The 19,925-nt window shown below is 42.3% G+C and overlaps 1 pseudogene; it reads right to left on the bottom strand.

The window, feature by feature from the left end:
- Positions 1-17,098, bottom strand: part of LOC127631242 (nuclear receptor subfamily 2 group C member 2-like) — a 36,571-nt pseudogene extending 19,473 nt beyond the window's left edge.
- Between the last annotated feature and the right edge of the window lie 2,827 nt (positions 17,099-19,925).

Here is a 19,925-nt window from a genome sequence, read left to right as displayed (position 1 = left end):
GTCTCAACTCTTTTCAGCAGTTGCATCCGTTCACATTCTTCCTTACCAAGTACTGGAATGGACGAGTGTCTGGTAATGTAAAAGGGTAAGCAAACTTGCACTTTAGGTGTGACGCACTGCAGCTTGGCCACTCCTTCTTCCTTTAATTTTGTTCCACCATACGCCACCAACACAGTTGAAGTCGGTTGCAGGAACGCTGTTTCGTGCAGAGATTGATAAATGTCTAGGGGTATAATATTGGCTTCAGCCCCGGAGTCCAATTTGAACTTTACTGTCACATTTCCAATGTCTACATCTGTGTACCATGCTTTTTGTACAGAGCTGGGGGTCTCTTTTAGTTCCACTGTCCCTATGAATAATGTATCAACAGTGACATTTCTATTGTGTTTAGGCTGAGTGTCTTTTTTTTTTTAGACATGCACACTGAAGCAAAATGATTGCGTTTTCCACAGGCATGACATGTAGCTCCAAAGGCTGGACATTGTCGTGGAGGGTGCATTTTTTGCAGATGAATGACTCCACATTTGCCCTTTGCTGTTGAGATGGCATTCTTTCGTATCTCTTGATCTGCTTTGCATCTTTTGTCTTCCTTTTAATTGCGTGAACAGTTTTATTCTGCTCTCCCATTACTTGAATCTGTGTTTTTGCTGCCTCTGCTGCTCTACAAATGTCCACTGTTTTTTCAAGGGTCAGATTTATTTCTCTTAAGAGCCTCTCCTTTAAACGCTGATCACCGATACTGAACACGATTTTGTCTCTTATCATGTCAGATTCCGTTGAACCGAACTCACAGTCCTTACTCTTTTGTTTTAATTCTGTGATGTACTTATCAATGGTAATTGAATCAGGCATGGGGTAAGCCCAGAACTGGTGTCTTTCAAAAACAACATTCTTTCTCTGTAAGCAATACTTCTCCAGTGCAGTTATTATATCTTGCATTGTTACATCTTCCTCTTCTGGCTCAACAGACAGCGAGTTGTACACTTCTAAGGCCTCCTCTCCTATTTTTACCTTCTCACTTTTTGAGTCTGATCCTGTAGCAGTCATGTAAATGTTTGTAACGAACGCCAATCCCCAAGTTCACCCCGCCCCCTCTAGCTCTCACACTCGCTCCCAATCACCGGAATATTAGTTTCACCTGCACTGTTCTATTCCTCTATTTATACCCTGCCCTTTCTCCCCACACTTGTTGGTTATTGTTTAGTTTCCCCTTTGCTTTTCCAGCTCTAGTGTTTCGCTAGCTTCCCCTGTTTAAACTACTCGCTTGTTTTGTCTCTGTGTATTCTGATTCCCCGACCTTACGCTTCCCCTTACTACGCTTCTTTGGATTTGCCCCTTTGTTATATTCTGAACTCCCGGCTTCGACCTTACGCTTCCTCTTACTACGCTTCTTTGGATTTGCCCCTTTGTTATATTCTGAACTCCCGGCTTGGACCTTACGCTCCCCTTGACTCCGCTTCTCTGGATTTGCCCCTTTGTACTTTTGCCATTCTGCCAATAAAGCAGTTTTACCCGACATTGTGACTATCTCTTCTTGTGCGTGTTACAATGTTGAACCGCTGTATCCATCTCCTCCAGTTTTCGCCTGCATTCCCAGACAGGATTAATGGAGTCCCTCTATCCTCACTACATTCTATAGAGGGACTATTGAGAGCATCCTGAGCAGCTGCATCACTGCCTGGTTTGGGACTTGCACCGTTTCGGACCGCAAAGCCCTGCAGAGGATAGTGAGGACAGCTGAGAAGATCATTGGGGTCTCTCTTCCCTCCATCAAAGACATTTACAAAAAACACTGTATCCGCAAAGCAACCAGCATTGTGGACGACCCCACACACCCCTCACACAAACTCTTTACCCTCCTCCCGTCTGGCAAGAGGTACCAAAGCATTCGGGCCCTCACGGCCAGACTGTGTAACAGCTTCTTCCCCCAAGCCATCAGACTTCTCAATACTCAGAGACTGGTTTGACACACACGTGTCCTGAGTTGCACTTTAATAACTGTCACGTCTGCTACCTTAATAACTGCTATGTGCATAGAACATTATCTCATAGTATGTTATGTTTACATTTTTAGAAACTGTCATCTTTTTGCACTACTGTGTACTGGTCGGCGCTGCACTGTCTATTGTCCTGTTCATTGTCAGTAATTTGTTGTACTGTCCTGTACTTTTTGCACATGTTTGCACATGCACTTTATATAGGTATATATAGGTAGTTTATATAGGTATTTTATTTCGTTGTGTTGTCTCATGTGGTCCTATGTTGGTCCTTTGTTGTTTTTATGTAGCACCATGGTCCTGGAGGAACGTTGTCTCGTTTTGCTGTGTACTGTACTAACTGTATTTGGTTGAAACGACAATAAAAACCACTTGACTTGACTTGACTTGGAGGTGGTAGTCTGAACTGATCCATGTTTTTTTTGTAATTTTTTTTTTTTTACTATGGTCGACTCACTTCAGTCACGATGTGCCGACTTACTCGGTCGTGTCTCAGTGCTGTGAAGTGCAGGTTCGAGTTCATGAAACGACTCTCTTCTGACACCATGTAGTGTTCCTCCTCGTGTAGTGTATTTGACAAACTACTCACACGGATAGGTTTATCTCAGAACCACTTGTTTATTGGAGAACAGCTTGTGCATGTATATCACTCACTCCCGGTAACCACAGCCGTAAACCACAGTGACCCTCTATCGGAGTTAATATGCAATTACACCATAAATGCTTTTTACATTATACCACAGTTTCAAAGCAGCTTTACAGAAGGTCAGGCATTAACAGACGATAAAACTGTAATGTCTATAATGTCGATGAATCATCATTGTGTAATTAGATAAAATAGAATTTTTAATCATGTTTAAAAATAAGATTAAAGATTAAAATTAATAACCCCAGTGAGCAAGCTGAAGGCGACTGTGGCAAGGAACACAACACTCTATAAGATTTTGATTAATGGAGGAATATAGCCTTGGGAGAAACCAGACTCACTGTGGGGGCCAGTTCCCCTCTGGCTAACATCATGAATATAATGTAAACATTACTTATGTATAGTTAAAGTCATGCTTTAAAATTATTAAACTAAGTAAGTGTTAAGGGTCAGTGTTTAAACATCAATTTTGTTGAAACATCGAAGATTAATGACCAAAGTCTTTGAAGTCCATCTTGGATTAACTGCAGAAGTTCACATAGATGCAATTGTCCTTGTTAACCTGTTAAGCTGCAACCCCACTTTTGAAAAATCCCCAGAAATGGCATACCCAAACTGAAACAGATACAGTTCATAAACCATTTGTTCTAAAAGCACAAGTATGATCCCATTTGAAAGCTGACACCTGGCAGTTTATTGTAAATGTAGAATTAATTATTGTCATAATGAAAATTTTTTTTTATAAATAGCTTCAAAGTTTTGTCAAGTTATTAGAAATTTATTTTTATGAAATATTTTCATGAAAATAAAATTGAAGTTGGCATTGCAGCAATCTAGAAATGCACTGCAGCTAAAGCCACATGTCTGACCATGTTATATTTAAAACCTGAAGATGACAAGTCTAAAACTCTGTATTTAGTTAAATGTTTTTCAAGATCATGTCATACGACTTTATTTTGATTAGACTCTAAAATGCAAACTGATGTTTATTGTCATGTTCTAAGCATCTATTCAGTCTATTGTCTCTGTTTATTTATGTGGTGTAAACGATCTCCATTCAGTCTCAGTCTCCCCTGCACACATTCACACCTCTCCAGCCTGGTTATGGCTCTAAATATGCTTTTCTTTTGTCTGCATTATAATTACTAACGACTGGCTATTCACACTGTTTCAATCCCTAATCTCTTTTCGGGAAAGTTCTCAAAGTTCTCACCTTACATTTTAAACTATATAAAATGACCTTCTTGAAAAAAGAAACATTTCAGCAAGCAGTCCTATTTAGGAATATTCATAAAAATAACAGCTAGGTAGCAGGTGCACCAAGCTAGCTAGCATATTAGCTTAGCACACCATCAATATACAACAATTTATGAGATTAAAACCATGTTTGTGCTCTAAAACGTACTTTATAGCACAAGTCGAGTGTTTTAAATAACCTTTTGTGCTCTGATTTGGCTTCAGATAAAAAAATCAGACAGAAAATATATTATTTTATAGTATTCTGCACGATGATAAAGTCTATATCGATTAGCATTACATTATCAATATAATCTATTATTATGAAAATACCTGACATGGCTCTAAGAACACAGATAAATCAAATATCATTGCAATCATGTTTATTGTCTTCAAAACATCTTTATCTGCAGTTACAGCGATCTCTGATAGCTTTGTTGTGTCAGGGACTTCCTGGAATGTCAAATGATTATGGCACTTCTTCGTGTGTTCCATATATGGACTATTATACTGTGCACAGAGCGCCGGCGCCCTCAGGCTGCCAGTATGGATTAATAACACAATACATCAGAGTCTCCAGCGCTCATAATGATTACATCGATGCATTTGGGTATATATTCAATAAATATGATTCCTGTCTATATAAATCTGATGTAAACCTATGAGAATCTATCAATATTTCTCCAAATCTGCACATTTTTGAGCTAAAAGCCCTGAGGGACGTTGTTTTGTCAAGCGCTGTCATGACGATCTCACAGGAGTTTTTTTATGAATGAGAGCGGCTGATGCTCATAATTCATATTAAAGGTATCGACTCATTTTTTGATTACATAACTCCAGACACAAATTAAGACATAACTGTCACTATAAGTTTCTCAGAATACAATAGTGGTCAAATACTGAACCTTGAGTCTTATATCTTTTTAATGATGTATATAGTTTGTCAAGGTAATAACATTAAATCTGATAGTAACTTTGAACTATTAAAAAAAAAAAAAAACGCTTCAGAGCGCCAGCGCTCTGGCAACGGTTAACAGGTTAATTGACTGATGAAGGCTTTTGTTGGCAATTGTTAGTCTATGCATTCCATTTCAAGATCATGGTCCATCAATAGACCGAGGTGATGCAGATAGAGGTCAGGGATGTAAAACGCAGTTCAACCTGGCCGGTAATTTCGGTGAGGTTTGGTGTGGTCCATCCTAAATCCAAGGTTCAGACAATGGCATATGAAGTATCCCATGTCTTATGGTTGGAGTTGGCATCAGTTCATCCTCTGAAGTCCATCATAATAGACTGAAGTGATGTTTGGCTGGCACCAGCTGCATTTAGTCATTATCATTCAGCGACACGTATCAGTGGAGTCCAACACGAAGCAGGAATGGTGCTGGATCCAGCCGGTTCTGGTGACCTCAGGATAGGAGTCCCGAGGTTGAGACAGGGAAACAAAGTAATATAAGCATAGATGCCATTCAATTTATTGCAGAGTTATAAATCATGATCAAAGTTTCTGGTTTCTGGTTCGGGCAGACTAAACTAGAGCAGCCTAATTGTGGGTTGGATGATAAATTAGGTGTATGCCTGGCTAAATAGATGAGTCTTTAGTCTAGACTTAAACTGAGAGGGTGTGTCTGCACCTCAAACAGTGTTTGGGAGACTATTCCATTATTTAGGAGCCAAATATGAAAAGGATCTACCTCCTTTTGTGGATTTTGATATTCTAGGAACTATTAACAGGCCAGAATTTTGCGATCGTTATGAACGTGATGGAATATAGCGTGGTAGAAGATCACTTAAGTACTGCGGAGCTAGACCATTCAAAGCTTTGTATGTAGTTAACAGAATTTAAAATGAATACGGAATTTAACAGGTAGCCAATGTAACGATGATAAAAGAGCATGTGCCTTAATTTAGCAATATTTCTTAGGTGGAAGAATGCTGTTCTACAAACATTTGTAATATAATTTTCAAAGGACAGATTGGTATCAAATATAACACCTAAGTTCTTCGCTGTTGAAGATGATGTAACAGTACATCCATCAAGAGCCAAATTATATTGTAGTGGCTTATTTTTAGAGTTTTTGGTCCAATAATTAGTAGCCTACCTTAGTAGTTTTGTCATAATTGAGTAGATAAGAAATTTCTGGCCATCCAATCTTTTATTTCATTTATCACTCTGCTAATTTCTCATTTACATAGACAAAGTGGTAGCGGTCTGCTAAATATGACCTAAACCATGCTAATAGAACTCCACAAATGCCAAATATCAAGCCTGCTAAAGAAGACTACATTTATATTTTTGTTCCTCATCTGCCACTCACTTCGATGTTGTGTCGAAGAAGCGACACTAGGGATCTCTCTTGAGCAACTTTTGCATCTCTGATCTATGAGAAAAGGCCAATGAGAAATTGGCAGACAGAATTTGCTTGTCCCGCCTCCGGACATGCGGGTATAAAGGGAGGGAAATGCGTCTGTTTCATTCAGAAATTTTCTTCGGAGCCGACTGGTTGTGTATGCAGTGAGCTGTGTGTCACACACTGTTTCCTCCCATCTCTGAGTGCGATTGTTGTTGGATCTACGGCGCATATCAGCGGCTTTCTCCCCTCTCTGCACGGCAGTGCATCTTTGCCCCTGGGCGCTTTGACAGCACAGTTAAAAGAGTTTATTTCTCTAAAAGAGTTATTTCCTCTAAAAGAGCAAATACACAGCTGGCGTTGAACGTGCTTTTTAAGGGGTTATTAATACAATTACTATTTAATTAGGCAAGGCAAGGCAAGTTTATTTATATAGCATATTTCATACACAATGGTAATTCAAAGTGCTTTACATAGAAGAGATTAAAATAAGAATAAAAAATAAAAAATAAGAATAATTGAAACAGTTTAGAATATAGAATACAATAAAATACAGTACACACAGCTTTATGTATCTACTAAGCCCACTGCCACACTTTCTCTAAACACCCTCAATACCTGTATTCACGATATCCAGGCATGGATGACTACAAATAATCTACAACTTAATAATAAAAAACTGAGCTATTGCTCATTGGCACTCCAACCACACTCTTAAAATCCAACCTCTCATTAGTTTCCATCGGGGAGGATGTCATACCAGTTTCAAAACAGGTAAAGAGCCTTGGAGTTATTTTGGACAGTACCCTTTCATTTTCCAACCACATCAATAATGTCTGTCGGACGGCTTATTTTCACCTCAGAAACATCTCCAGACTGCGTTCCTCACTTTCGCAACACTCCACTGAAGTTCTTGTCAATACCTTGGTGACCTCTCGGATCGACTATTGCAATGCGATCCTGCAAGGAATCCCCAATAAATTACTTCACCGGCTCCAACTTCTCCAAAACTCAGCTGCACACATTATTACCCGTACCAAATCTATTGATCATGTCACACCCCTGTTGATTCAACTGCACTGGCTCCCCATATCACAACGAATCAACTTTAAAGTCTTGTTAATGACATTCAAGGCTCTGCACAACCTCGCCCCCTCGTATATTACAGAACTACTTCAGATTTACATACCCAAGCGCCCACTCCGTTCATAATCAGCAGGATTATTGGTAACCCCCGACATCAGACTGTCCACAATGGGAGCAAGGGCCTTCTCCCATGCAGCACCAAAACTCTGGAATTCTCTTCCCCATCATATCCGTGCCATAGACTCCATTTCACAGTTCAAAACCACTCTCAAAACTCATCTTTTCAAGTCAGCCTATAAACTTTAAGAACCTCCACTGTTCCTCCATCAGCATTAGCCTGTTGGATGTTTTCTTTTTTAATTTATTTTATTATAATTTTCGTTCTTTTAATAGCTAATATTATTTTTTTATTTCAATTTTTTTGTTGTAAGGTGACATTGGGTGGTTTGAAAGGCGCCTAAAAATTAAATGTATTATTATTATTATTATTTAGTACAAACAGTTGGACACACAGTGGCACAGTGCTCATTCAGTAAATGCACAGCTAAACAGATGTGTTTTGAGTCTGGATTTGAATGTGACTACTGTAGGAGCACATCTGATCTCTTCTGGAAGCTGGTTCCAGCTGCGGCTGGCATAATAGCTAAAAGCAGACTCTCCTTGCTTAGAGTGAACCCTTGGTATTTCTAGCTGATTTGATCCTAATGATCTGAGTGATCTGTTGGGTTTATATTCAGTGAGCATATCTGCAATATATTGAGGTCCTAGCCCATTGAGTGATTTATATACCAGTAATAATACTTTAAAATCAATCCTAAATGTAACTGGGAGCCAGGGTAAAGACCTGAGGACTGGTGTGATATGTTCATATTTTCTGGTTCTGCTCAGAATCCTGGCAGCAGCGTTCTGTATGAGCTGCAACTGTCTTATGGTCTTTTTGGGAAGGCCAGTGAGGAGTCCATTACAATAATCCACCCTGCTGGTGATGAAAGCATGCACAAGTTTCTCTAGGTCTTGACTGGAAACAAAGTATCTAATTCTTGCAATATTTTGCAGATGATAGTATGCTGATTTAGTTATTTCTTTGACATGACTACTGAAACTAAGGTCTGACTCACCAAGTCACACCAAGATTCCTGACTTGATTTTTAGTTGTTTGACCTCTAGCGTCAAGGTATGCATTCACCTTGAGAACTTCATCTTTGTTTCCAAACACAATGACTTCAGTTTCGTCTTTGTTTAACTGAAGAAAGTTTTGGCACATCCAACTGTTTACTTCATCAGTGCATTGGCACAGGGAGTCAATGGGGCTGTAACCGTTAGGTGATAGGGCTAAGTAGATGTGTGTGTTGTCTGCATAGCTGTGGTAAGCAATTTGGTTCTTTCTCATTATTTGGCTCATTGGGAGCATATACAGGTTGAACAGGAGTGGCGCAAGAATTGAGCCTTGAGGGACTCCGCATGTCATGGACGTCCACTCAGACTTATGGTCTCCTATACTCACATAATAACCTCTCCCTTCTAAGTATGACTTGAACCATTTTAGGACCATCCCAGAAAGCCCCACCCAGTTTTCCAGCTTGTCAAGAAGTATGTTGTGATCGACAGTGTCAAATGCAGCACTGAGGTCGAGTAGTACCAGTACTGATAATTTGCCTGTATCAGTATTTAAGCTGAATATCGTTTATTATCTTTATGAGCGCTGTCTCTGTGCTGTGATGCGATCGGAAACCAGATTGAAAATTGTCAAAGTATCCATTCGAGTTCAAGAATTTGTTCAGCTGACTGAAGACAACTTTTTCAATGATCTTGCCTATGAAAGGAAGATTTGAGATCGGTCTATAGTTGCTTAATATGGTCTTATCCAGATTGCTCTTTTTCAAGAGGGGCTTGACAACTGCAGTTTTCAGGGAGTTTGGAAAACTCCCAGAGAGAAGTGAGGAGTTTATCACTTCTAGGAGATCTGCTTCTAAACAGTTGAACACACTTTTGAAAAAAGATGTGGGAAGTGCATCAAGGGCGCAGGTTGATGTTTTAAGGTGCCGTACGGTTTCTTCCAACATTTTGTCATCAATTTCTTTGAAATCAGACATAGTAACTACTTTCTCAGGTTGTGGTTTGATTTGTCTGACCCCAGCACAACTCAAGGATGTGCTGATCACCTTTCTGATATTATAGATTTTTTCAGAGAAGAAAGAAGCAAACTCACTGCACATGCTGTCTGAGAGCATTTCACTGGGAATCTGGCTTGGGGGGTTTGCAGTCTCTCTACAGTCGCAAAAAGAGTGCGTGTGTTGTTTAAGTTGCTGTTTATAATATTCGAGAAGAAAGAATGTCTAGCTTTGCCTAGTTCCATATTAAAAGCATGGATGCTGTCTTTGTAGATGTTATAATGGACTACAAGTTTTGTCTTCCGCCACATGCGCTCTGCTTTTCTGCATTGTCTTTTCATATTTTGCACTGCTGTTGAGTTTCTCCAAGGTGCTTTTTGTCTGCCACTCTTCTTCCTGACTTTCACAGGAGCAATATCATCAATTACACTTTTAACTTTTGAGTTAAAAGAATCAAGGAGAAAATCAACAGAGTCAGTAGATATACTTGGTGTTAAAGATATAGCCTTCATAAACAGTACACTAGTGTTCTCATTTAAGCATCTCTTCTTGACAGACACAGATCTAGCTTCAATGGCAGGAGAGATCAATATATCGAAGAAAATACAGAAATGATCAGACAGTGCTACATCCTTAATAACAATCGATGAAATGTTTAGACCCTTACTGATAAGTAAATCTAAAGTGTGTCCATGATTGTGTGTGGGTCCATGTACATGCTGAGTCAGATCAAAAGTTTTTAAAACAGTTTTGATTTCATTTGTCATATTGGTTTCTGCATTATCTATGTGAATGTTAAAGTCTCCAGCAATGGCAAAAGAGTCAAACTCTGAGATAATTGTTGATAACAGTTCTGTAAAGTCCTCAGCAAAGACTGGAGAGTATTTTGGAGGCCTGTAAATAATGATAAGTAAAATGCGTGGAGCACCTTTTAACACACTACCCAGATATTCGAAAGACGGGTAATTCCCAAATGATATTTGCTTACATTGATAGACATCTTTAAAGAGAGCAGCTAAACCCCCACCTCTCCTACCTTCTCTGCAGACACTCAAATAAGTAAAGTTAGGAGGGGATATTTCATTAAGGACTGTTGCACTACAGCTGTCTTCTAGCCAAGTTTCATTTAGAAACATAAAATCCAGGTTGTATGTGCTTATTAAGTCGTTGACTAGAAGTGATTTATTTTTAAGTGAGCGGATGTTTAAAAGTGCCAACTTAACAGTTTTTGTCCCCACAGCAATCTTAGTTTGGCGTGTAATAGGCACCAGATTAGATGGGTTTGCTGTACGGCTTTTGAAGGCCTTAGACTTTCTATCATGTAATCGAACAGCAATAGAGAAAGATACAGGCACACTGGGTTCCCGCTTGTTTTGTAAACATTTGAGAAAGTTACTGTTATCATAGCGGGGACCCAACACATATCACTGAGAGCTGGTATCAGTTGTTTTTGGTTCACCTCGAGCAGATGGAGGAGGGTGTGAGCCCTGGCGTTGTGGCAGAGGTCGAAGAGCTCTCACAGGAGGAGGGGGAGGGCGAGCTGGGCCCGCAGGTGCTTGAGGGGCCTGACGTTTTTTGCTTGATATCTGGGGGCTTGCAGCAAAAGAGTGGGATAGTTTGGTTCCAGCATACACCAGTTCTTCCATTTTCTCTGAGAAGCACAGATGTGGAGATGCTGGAGAGAGGGTTAACATGTCTGGTGAGAGGGGCTGTTGCTCTGGTGTTATTGGAGGCTGTAATATGCTGTCCTGTTTTCCCTGGGTGTTTTCCAGAAAGTCGTCCTTGGGTGCTGAATCTTGGAGCAGTTCTAATATGTCACAGTCTGTCTGTGGTGAACTTTGTGGGCAGGGCTCAGATGAGATTGTGTCCATGAGCAGAAATTGTTGTGGCTGAGTGGTGTTATCATTGTCCTTGTGTGATTTGTCAACTGCATGTCCATTCAGGTGCTGAAGTGAAGTCCTGTGGTCATTCATACTGTGTCCAGGTGTGTGTGTGCCATTCAGATTGAGTGGATTGGCACACACTGCAGAAGGATGATTGAGGGAGAATTAGATATTGTCCTTTAGCACTCTTGAACCAAGTTTGTTTGGGTGGTGGTCATCCTGTCGAAACAGTTGCCTCTGACTCCAGAAAAGATTGTCAATGAAGTTAACTCCTTTTATATTGTAGGTTTTTTGCAGCCATGTGTTAAGCCCAAGCAACCGTGAAAACCTGTTTGTTCCTCTTGCTGGAAGTGGTCCACTGATGAATGTTTGACCTTTCAGTCTTTTAAGTGTTTCAAAAAGTTCATTGAAATCCTTCTTAAGGAGTTCTGACTGCTCTTTATGAATATCATTCTTCCCCACATGAATGATGAGTCGATTTGCAGTCTTATGTTTCATCAGAATGTTCTGAAGTTCCCTGTTTACATCTGAAGTTGTTGCTTGTGGAAGGCAGCATGTAGTTGTATCCCTGCTGCTAATGTTTCTGATTATGGAGTCACCCACTATCAGAGTCCTAGGCCCGGCTGCACTCTGAGCTGAATGCCGCTGTCTGCTCGACCTTGAGCGCCAGTTGACATCAGTGTTAGCTACTGGCTGATTCAGTCTGTGTTCGATCACATTCATCACGTTTGGGAATTCCTCATTCATTAATACTTCAAATCTGTTCTCAATATGTATAGGCGGTGGTAGGAAACCAGTGTTTGCAATCCTTGTCAGAGCCGTATCTGGGGTAGAGGATGCTACTGCGGCAATATGAGACAATCTGATGTCTCGAGTGCCTTTTGGTCTCGCTCCCTGTTTTTGCCATCGATTTGTAAGTCGATCGGCTTGTTTCTCTACACTCAGTATGGCCTGTCGAGGAGCACTAGATTCATGGGACTCACCGGCTGTATGCTGAGGGCGTCCATGACGAAGCTCTGTTGTGTGTTCCGTCTGGTTTGGTGGTCCTGTAAATAACTTTGTTTCAAGAACTGCAATCCTTTGTAAAAGTCTGTGGCAGAAGTAGATTCCAGAAGAGGCATTTTCTCTTATCCTTTTGAATGTAGGCAGTTGTGTTTTCCCTTCCCTGGAATGAAAACTTTCAGTGGGAGGCTGGTCGGATAAAAGAATTCTGCTTTTTTTTGTAGTAGTCCAAGCTTTTGAGCACTGTGCCGATTTAAGTTAAAATTAGTTAAAATTAGTTGATAAAAGGAGATAAAATATGAAAATATAAAAGCGATAGAGCAAAGCGCGGAGCAGTGAGCAAGAGCGTCTGAACAGTAGCTGAGCAGGAAGTAATTACTTATTTTTAAACACGATAAACAATCGTATTTTATCTAATTACAGATAAAATACGATTAATCTAATTAGAGTTGTTGGCTGTCCTTTTCCCTGCGTAGGTTTTTCCCGCTAATTCAGGGCAAACACGTCTTGATCCGATCAGACAGCACCACCATGGTAGCGTACATAAATCGCCAAGGCGGCGTACCCTCCTGCCACATGTCACAACTCGCCCGTCGTCTCCTCCTTTGGAGCCAGCAATGACTCAAGTCAAGTCGTGCCACTCACATCCCGGGCAACCTCAACGTGGTGGCGGTTTCGCTATCACGACAACTCTTGCCCAGCAGAGAGTGGAGGCTTCACCCCCAGTTGGTCAAGCTGATTTGGGAATGGTTCGGCAAGGCACAGGTAGACCTGTTCGCCTCCCAAGTGACCTCCCACTGCCCGCTCTGGTACGCCAAAATGGAGGCTCCCCTCGGGGCAGACGCGCTGGCACACAGCTGGCCCAGGGGCTTCGCAAGTACACATTTCCCCCAGTGAGCCTTCTTGTGCAAGGTCAGAGAGGACGAGGAACAAGTCACTCTAGTGGCCCCCTATTGGCCCACTCGGACTTGGTTCTCGGATCTCATACTCCTCACGACAGCCCCTTCCTTGCCGAATTCCCCTGAGGAAGGACCTTCTTTATCCACGTCTGACCCCTGGACGGAATGCGGAAGATCTAGCTGATCTACCACCTGCTGTCGTAGACACGATCAACCAAGCCTGAGCCCCTTCTTCCAGGCAATTTTACACCCTGAAGTGGCGCTTGTTCGCAAATTGGTGTTCTTCCCGGGCTGAAGACCCACAGAGGTGCGCAGTTAGGGGCTGAATCAAGAGGGTCAGGGATCTGCAAGCATCCTCTGTCAGCGACACTTGCCTGGAGTTTGGTGCAGCAGACACTCATGTGCTCCTAAGACTGCGACCGAGCTATATGCCCAATGTTCCTACCACTCCTTTCAGGGACCAGGTAGTGAACCTGCAAGCGCTGCCCCAGGAGGAGGCAGGCCCAGCTCCTTCGTTGCTGTGTACGGTACGTGCTTTGCGTATCTACTTGGACCGCATGCAGAGCTTTAGGCGTTCTGAGCAGCTCTTTGTCTGCTTTGGCGGACAGCGGAAAGGGAATGCTGCCTCCAAACAGAGGCTTTCCCTCTGGGTAGTGGGGGCCATTACATTGGCCTATCACACCCAGGCCGTGCCCCCCCTTGCGGGTTTGAGCACACTCAACAAGAAGTGTTGCATCCTCATGGGCACTGGCCAGGGGCACCTCCCTACCAGACATATGCAGAGCAGCGGTTTGGGCAACACCCAATACCTTTGCGAGATTTTACAATCTCAGGGTTGAGTCAGTTTCGTCCCATGTTTTCTCAGGTCCAAGACGGTAGAACTCGGCAACACACTGCCAAACTGACCGGGTGGATCGCTTGCACCTAGCGCCTTTTCCCTCTGCTCCGCTCTTATCCCAGGAGATCCCTCTAACTTGGCTCCCTGGATGACTCCTCCCTAGTCCTCTGGTCCACTAAGTCAGCGGAGGAATTCGTGGACCACATCCAATGCGGGTACTCAATCAACCCTGTACTGGAATAGGTGCTCCACAGGTCGGGATCCTATGTGGACTTCCCCCCTGTGTGTATCTTCCACGGTATGGTCCCCTTGCGAGCAGACCCGCGTCTCCCTTGGGCAATTCCCACTAGCCCCTGGTCGCCGTGTCAGTAGCAACTCCTCCCTCCCAATGAGGTAGAATCTACCACCGCGCCATTCTCTTAATCAAATTTTTTCTAAATAATTTAGTGAGGGTATTGTGTTTGGTAGTTCGGGGAACAGACACAGTCTCTATGAGATATCTAGGAGATACTGTCTCTATGTGTTGTAGTTTATGTGACCTGTGTGAAGTCTCAAGGCAGCTAGCAGACGTTCAGATGAACCAGTTTGTCTGCTTCCTGACCTGGGCCCCAGTTAGTCAAATACTATCATTATTAAGACTATGAGCCAAATTACTAGAGAGGAGAGCGGCACCTTCCCTTGAGGGATGGAGTCCGTCTCTCTTCTTAGCAGGTCCAGTCTACCCCAAAAACTCTTCCAATTGTCTACATAACCTATTTTCTTCTTCAGACACCACTCAGACATCCAGCCATTCAGTGACACTAATCTACTATAAACCTCGTCACCACGATGAGCAGGGAGGGGACCAGAGCATATTACAGTGTCTGACATCATTTTTGCAAATGCGCACACCTCTTTAACATTATCTTTAGTGATCTCCGACTGGCGAAGCTGGACATCGTTAGTGTCAACATGGATAACAATTTTAGAAAATCTACATTTAGCATTAGCCAGCACTTGATGTCAGATGCTCTGGCCCCTGAAATGCAATTAACAATAGAGGCTGGAGACTCTATTTCCAAGTTCCTTACAATAGAATCGCCAATAACAAGGGCTCTTTCAATATGATTCTCAGTGGGTGTATCACTGAGTGGGGAGAATCGATTGGAAACTCTAACAGGAATGGGAGAGTGGTGTCTCTTTGCTGAGCAATTATGCCGCTGAGACGTCACCCAAATGCCCTGCTGCAGGGGCTCTACAGCCGGAACCAAAGTGTGTATGTTGCTCTCTGTTCTACTCGCATCCGAAACAGTATCTACCGGCTTCTCTTTCTCACGGACATCCACTAGCGTTCGGATGCAAGTCTCTAACTCATTAACCTTCTCCGTCAGCCTGACTAATTCCTTACATTTATCACATGTGAATCCCTCACTGCTGACGGAGGAGGCTAATGTAAACATATGAAAAGCAATGCAGGAAGAAATAACATGAGCAGATGCCATAATTTAATGCAAATTGTTTGTTGTTATTGTTGGTTGTTCCTGAACGATGAGGGTTCGAGATTGATGTGAATCCCTCACGCAATTTTTTGTTGTTGTTGGTTGTTCTTGATAAGCAGTGCTTTGAGACTGATGCAATAATCTGTGTACCGTAGAGGAGAAAAAACGGGTGCAGGGTGAAAAAATGCACGCAGTTTAATCGCGATAAAATAGAACGCGGATGCAGGTGGAATATGCGCGCAGTTGAATCGCGATAAGAGAATAATACAAGGGAAAACATTGATGCGTGCTTAAAAATGGGAGATGTTAAGGATTAAAGGCTGAAAAGAGATATATAAGCGATGCTAAACAACTAGCAGGCTACAAACACAGACTCTAGCTAGGTGCCAGCAGCAAGTAAAATACACACCAATGAAACAGTAGAAAAGCGGAAAAACCTGAAACGTGGTAAAATGACAAAGGATATAACGATGAATATAACAATGCTAAGCTACAAACAAACGTGCAGTGTGCCATCAGCAACAGGAAGTCCAGTGACGTCAGAATTCAACTCTCCACTCATGGTGTTTATACTGGCATACTATTGATTGTACAGGTGAACGTGATACCTTCAGGTGTTTGGAAATTGCTCCCAAAGATGAACCAGACTTGTGGAGGTCCACAGTTTTATTTTCTGAGGTCTCTGTTTCTTTTGATTTTCCCATGATGTCAAGCAAAGAGGCACTGAGTTTGAATGTAGGCCTTAAAATACATCCACAGGTACACCTCCAATTCAGTACACCTCCTATCAGAAGATAAATGGCTAATTATCTAAAGGCTTGACATTATTTTCTGGAATTTTCAAAGCTGCTTAAAGGCACAGTTTATTTAGTGTATGTAAACTTCTGACCCACTGGAATTGTGATATAGTCAATTAAAAGTGAAACAATCGGTCTGTAAACAATTGTTGGAAAGATTACTCGTGTCATGCACAAAGTCCTAAACAACTTGCCAAAACTACAGTTTGATAATATGAAATCTGTGGAGTGGTTAAAAAATTTGTTTTAATGACTTATCTATGTATACTTCTGACTTCAACTCTTAGAATGGACTACATAACGGTGCAAACGCTGCAATAAAAACTGGATTTGGCCTAGCCCATTAGCGCTTTTGCGTGCGCTATTTTGCCAAACCACTAATGCCTAAGACTTGTCTTCATGGCCATGCCCACTGGCAAAGTCACATATGATGAACAGTATCAAATAGTGCTTTGCTTAAGACATAGCCCTAACTTGAGGAATATAGTCTTGTTCTGGTCACAAGTATGGAAAAGAGCCACTTGAAGTCATCCGAGTTTGGAACAACATGAGGGTGTTAACTGATGGCAGAATTGTATTTGTTTAAATGATGGACATAATGAATACTGAATAATTATCAAGCGCACTACATCTAAACATTTTGTAGCAGCCGTGTGCAATATTAATTCCTCTGTAAGTGTGTGAGAATGTTGTTTTGGTGAACACACCTTGAAGTTGACGTATGCCTGTGAGCAGAGGTCCCTCCACTTCTATGAGCGGTGTGATTTGATACATTAGCATTCATAGTAGTCACCCTTTGTCTAGAATTTGCAGACATGTACTTTTGAGGTATCACACTGGGATGATTTTTAAACAGTATTGAAGGAGTTCCCATCTATGTTGGGCACTTATTGGCTGCTTTTCTTTATTATTTGGTCCAAGTCATCAATTAAAAAAACTTTCTTTTTTTTAAATAAAATTTTAATTTTGTAATTAAATATATTAATATGGTGGCACAATTATATTTTTGTCTATGTAAAGTATTCAATGGAAAGGAGGAGGCGAGAACCGGCTTGACGATGTAAATCATATTTTAATAGTAAACTTAAAAGACAACATAAACACACACATGACGGACATATCCGTAAACGATCTCTCTCTCCCGCACAATCCTCTGCAGTCGACCTTTAACCCTCACGGAGGCATAATTAGCCTAATACGGGATCGGGTGTGTAAGATCACGACCCGGCCCCGCCCTCCACCCTGCCACATTCCTCCCTCGTTCTCTCAGGCTGGGGAGCCCCCGGCCTGATGTACACCCCCTCCTCTTTCCCTGGGGGAGGGTGTGCTTTACGTCTAGTCTGCCCCATCTACCTTGACGAGGGAGGGGACAAGGGGAGGGAAACAGAAATAATTAAAATGGGGGGGTACTTCCTGTAACAGTGTAGTACCCCCCCCCAAAACCACTGTAAAATTTAAAAGAGGGAAAAGGCCAACACAGAGCGACAGTGAGAGGGAGAGAGGAGAGAGAGAGATGAAAAAAAAAACAAAAAAACTCGGCAGTTCTACGATATGCCGCAGCTTGTTCCTCGGCCACGCCTCTCCGGGTGGATCAGAGGCAGTCCTCCAGCCTCTGGCGGACCGAACGCCCCGCCACGTTCTCGGGGAACAGAAGGGGTCTTCCTCGCCCCTGGCAGCGACGATCTGCCGGGGGACGAGGGTGGCGACGGTAGTGGCGAGTGGGTGGACGGTAGTGGCGAGAACTCTACTACGGCATATCCCTCCTCCTTCGCGGGCTTCGGCACCAGTGTAAAGTACTCAGTGGAAAGGAGGAGGCGAGAACCGGCTTGACGATGTAAATCATATTTTAATAGTAAACTTAAAAGACAACATAAACACACACAGGACGGACATGTCCGTAAACGATCTCTCTCTCCCGCATGATCCTCTGCAGTCGACCTTTAACGCTCACGGAGACATAATTAGCCTAATACAGGACCGAGTGTGTAGGATCACGACCCAGCCCCGCCCTCCGCCCTGCCACAGTCTACAAAACAAATTTCAATCATTTAAGCATATGCCCTTCAGATCAAATATGTTTAAGATCATGAGGAACATTTCAGTCAAGTGATTCAAAACTTTTGAACAGTAGTGTATGTGTGGCACAATTATTGGCACCCTTTTATTCAATATTCAATACAATCTCGCTTTTGCAAGTGATCTGAGAATAATCCTCCATACAGAATCTCTCCAGATCCTTCAAATTCAGAGGTCCACGCTGGTGGTCTCTCCTCTTCAGTTCACTCCACAGGTGTTCTATGAGGCTCAGGTCAGGGGACTGGGATGGCCATGGCAGAACCTTGATTTTGTGGTCAGTGAAATGTTTTGTGTTGATTTTGATGTTTGTTTGGGATCACTGACCTGCTGAAAGATCCAACCAGGGCCCATTGTAAGCTTTCTGGCAGAGGTATCCAGGTTTTGATTTTTTATCTGTTGGTATTTGATTGAATCCATGATGCCATGTATCCAAACAAGATGTCCAGGACCTCTGGCAGAAAAAACAGCCCCACAATGTTAAAGATCCAGCACCATAGGCAAGTAGAAAACTGGGATTTTGGGACTTGTTTGATAGGAAATGGGGCAATTATTTCGCGTTTTTGGGGGACTCATGGGGAGGGGATGTGGAGAGAGAATTTTTGTTTAATTATGTATGTTTATTATATTTTATTTTTTGTTTTATTTTTTGTGTGTGTATTACTATTATATGTGACCACAGGGGTGTTCGTTGGGGGTTAGGGTGGGGTTGGTGATTGCGGAGGGATATCAGTGAGGGTTAAATGTTGATTCGATGTATATGTGTTGTGTTTTTCTTTGTTGTGTATTTATGAATCAATAAAAATAAAATTAATGCACATTTTTCCCAATTTGGAATGCCCAATTCCCAATGCACTCTAAGTCCTCGTGGTGGCGTAGTAACTTGCCTCAATCTGGGTGGCAGAGGACGAATCTCAGTTGCCTCCGCGTCTGAGACCGTCAATCCACGCATCTTATCACGTGGCTTGTTGAGCGCATTACCACGGAGACATAGCGCATGTGGAGGCTTCACGGTATTCACAGGGCCAATTTGGTTGATTAGGAGACCTGGCTGGAGTCACTCAGCACACCCTGGATTCGAACTCGTGACTCCAGGTGTGATAGTCAGCGTCAATACTCGCTGAGATACCCAGGCCTTCAATAAAAAATGTTAATTGAAAAAAAAAGATCCACCACCATGGCCATGAGGTGCTTTTTCATATGGCTACCTCTCTGTGTGTGACAAACACATCTCTGGTGTTTGCTGCAAAAAAGCTCTACTTTTGTTTAATCTGACCATTGAACCGGTCACATTTGAAGTTCCAGTAGTATCTGGCAAACTGAAGATGCTTGAGTTTGTTGTTGGATGAGAGCAGAAGCTTTTTTCTTGAAACCCTCCCTAACAACTTGTGGTGATGTAGGTAACATCTAAAGTTTTGGAGACTTTCTGCCCTCAAGACCCAACCAATTTCAGCAATTTTCTAGCTCTGATCCTTGTAGAATTTTTGGCCACTTGAACCATCCACCTCACTGTGCGTGGAGACAATTC

The sequence above is a fragment of the Xyrauchen texanus genome, chromosome 37 (genome assembly GCF_025860055.1).
Source record: "Xyrauchen texanus isolate HMW12.3.18 chromosome 37, RBS_HiC_50CHRs, whole genome shotgun sequence".
NCBI classification, from domain to species: Eukaryota; Metazoa; Chordata; class Actinopteri; order Cypriniformes; family Catostomidae; genus Xyrauchen; species Xyrauchen texanus.
The sequence above is the reverse complement of the archived record's forward strand: the minus strand, read 5'-3'. Positions and strand labels throughout refer to the sequence as shown.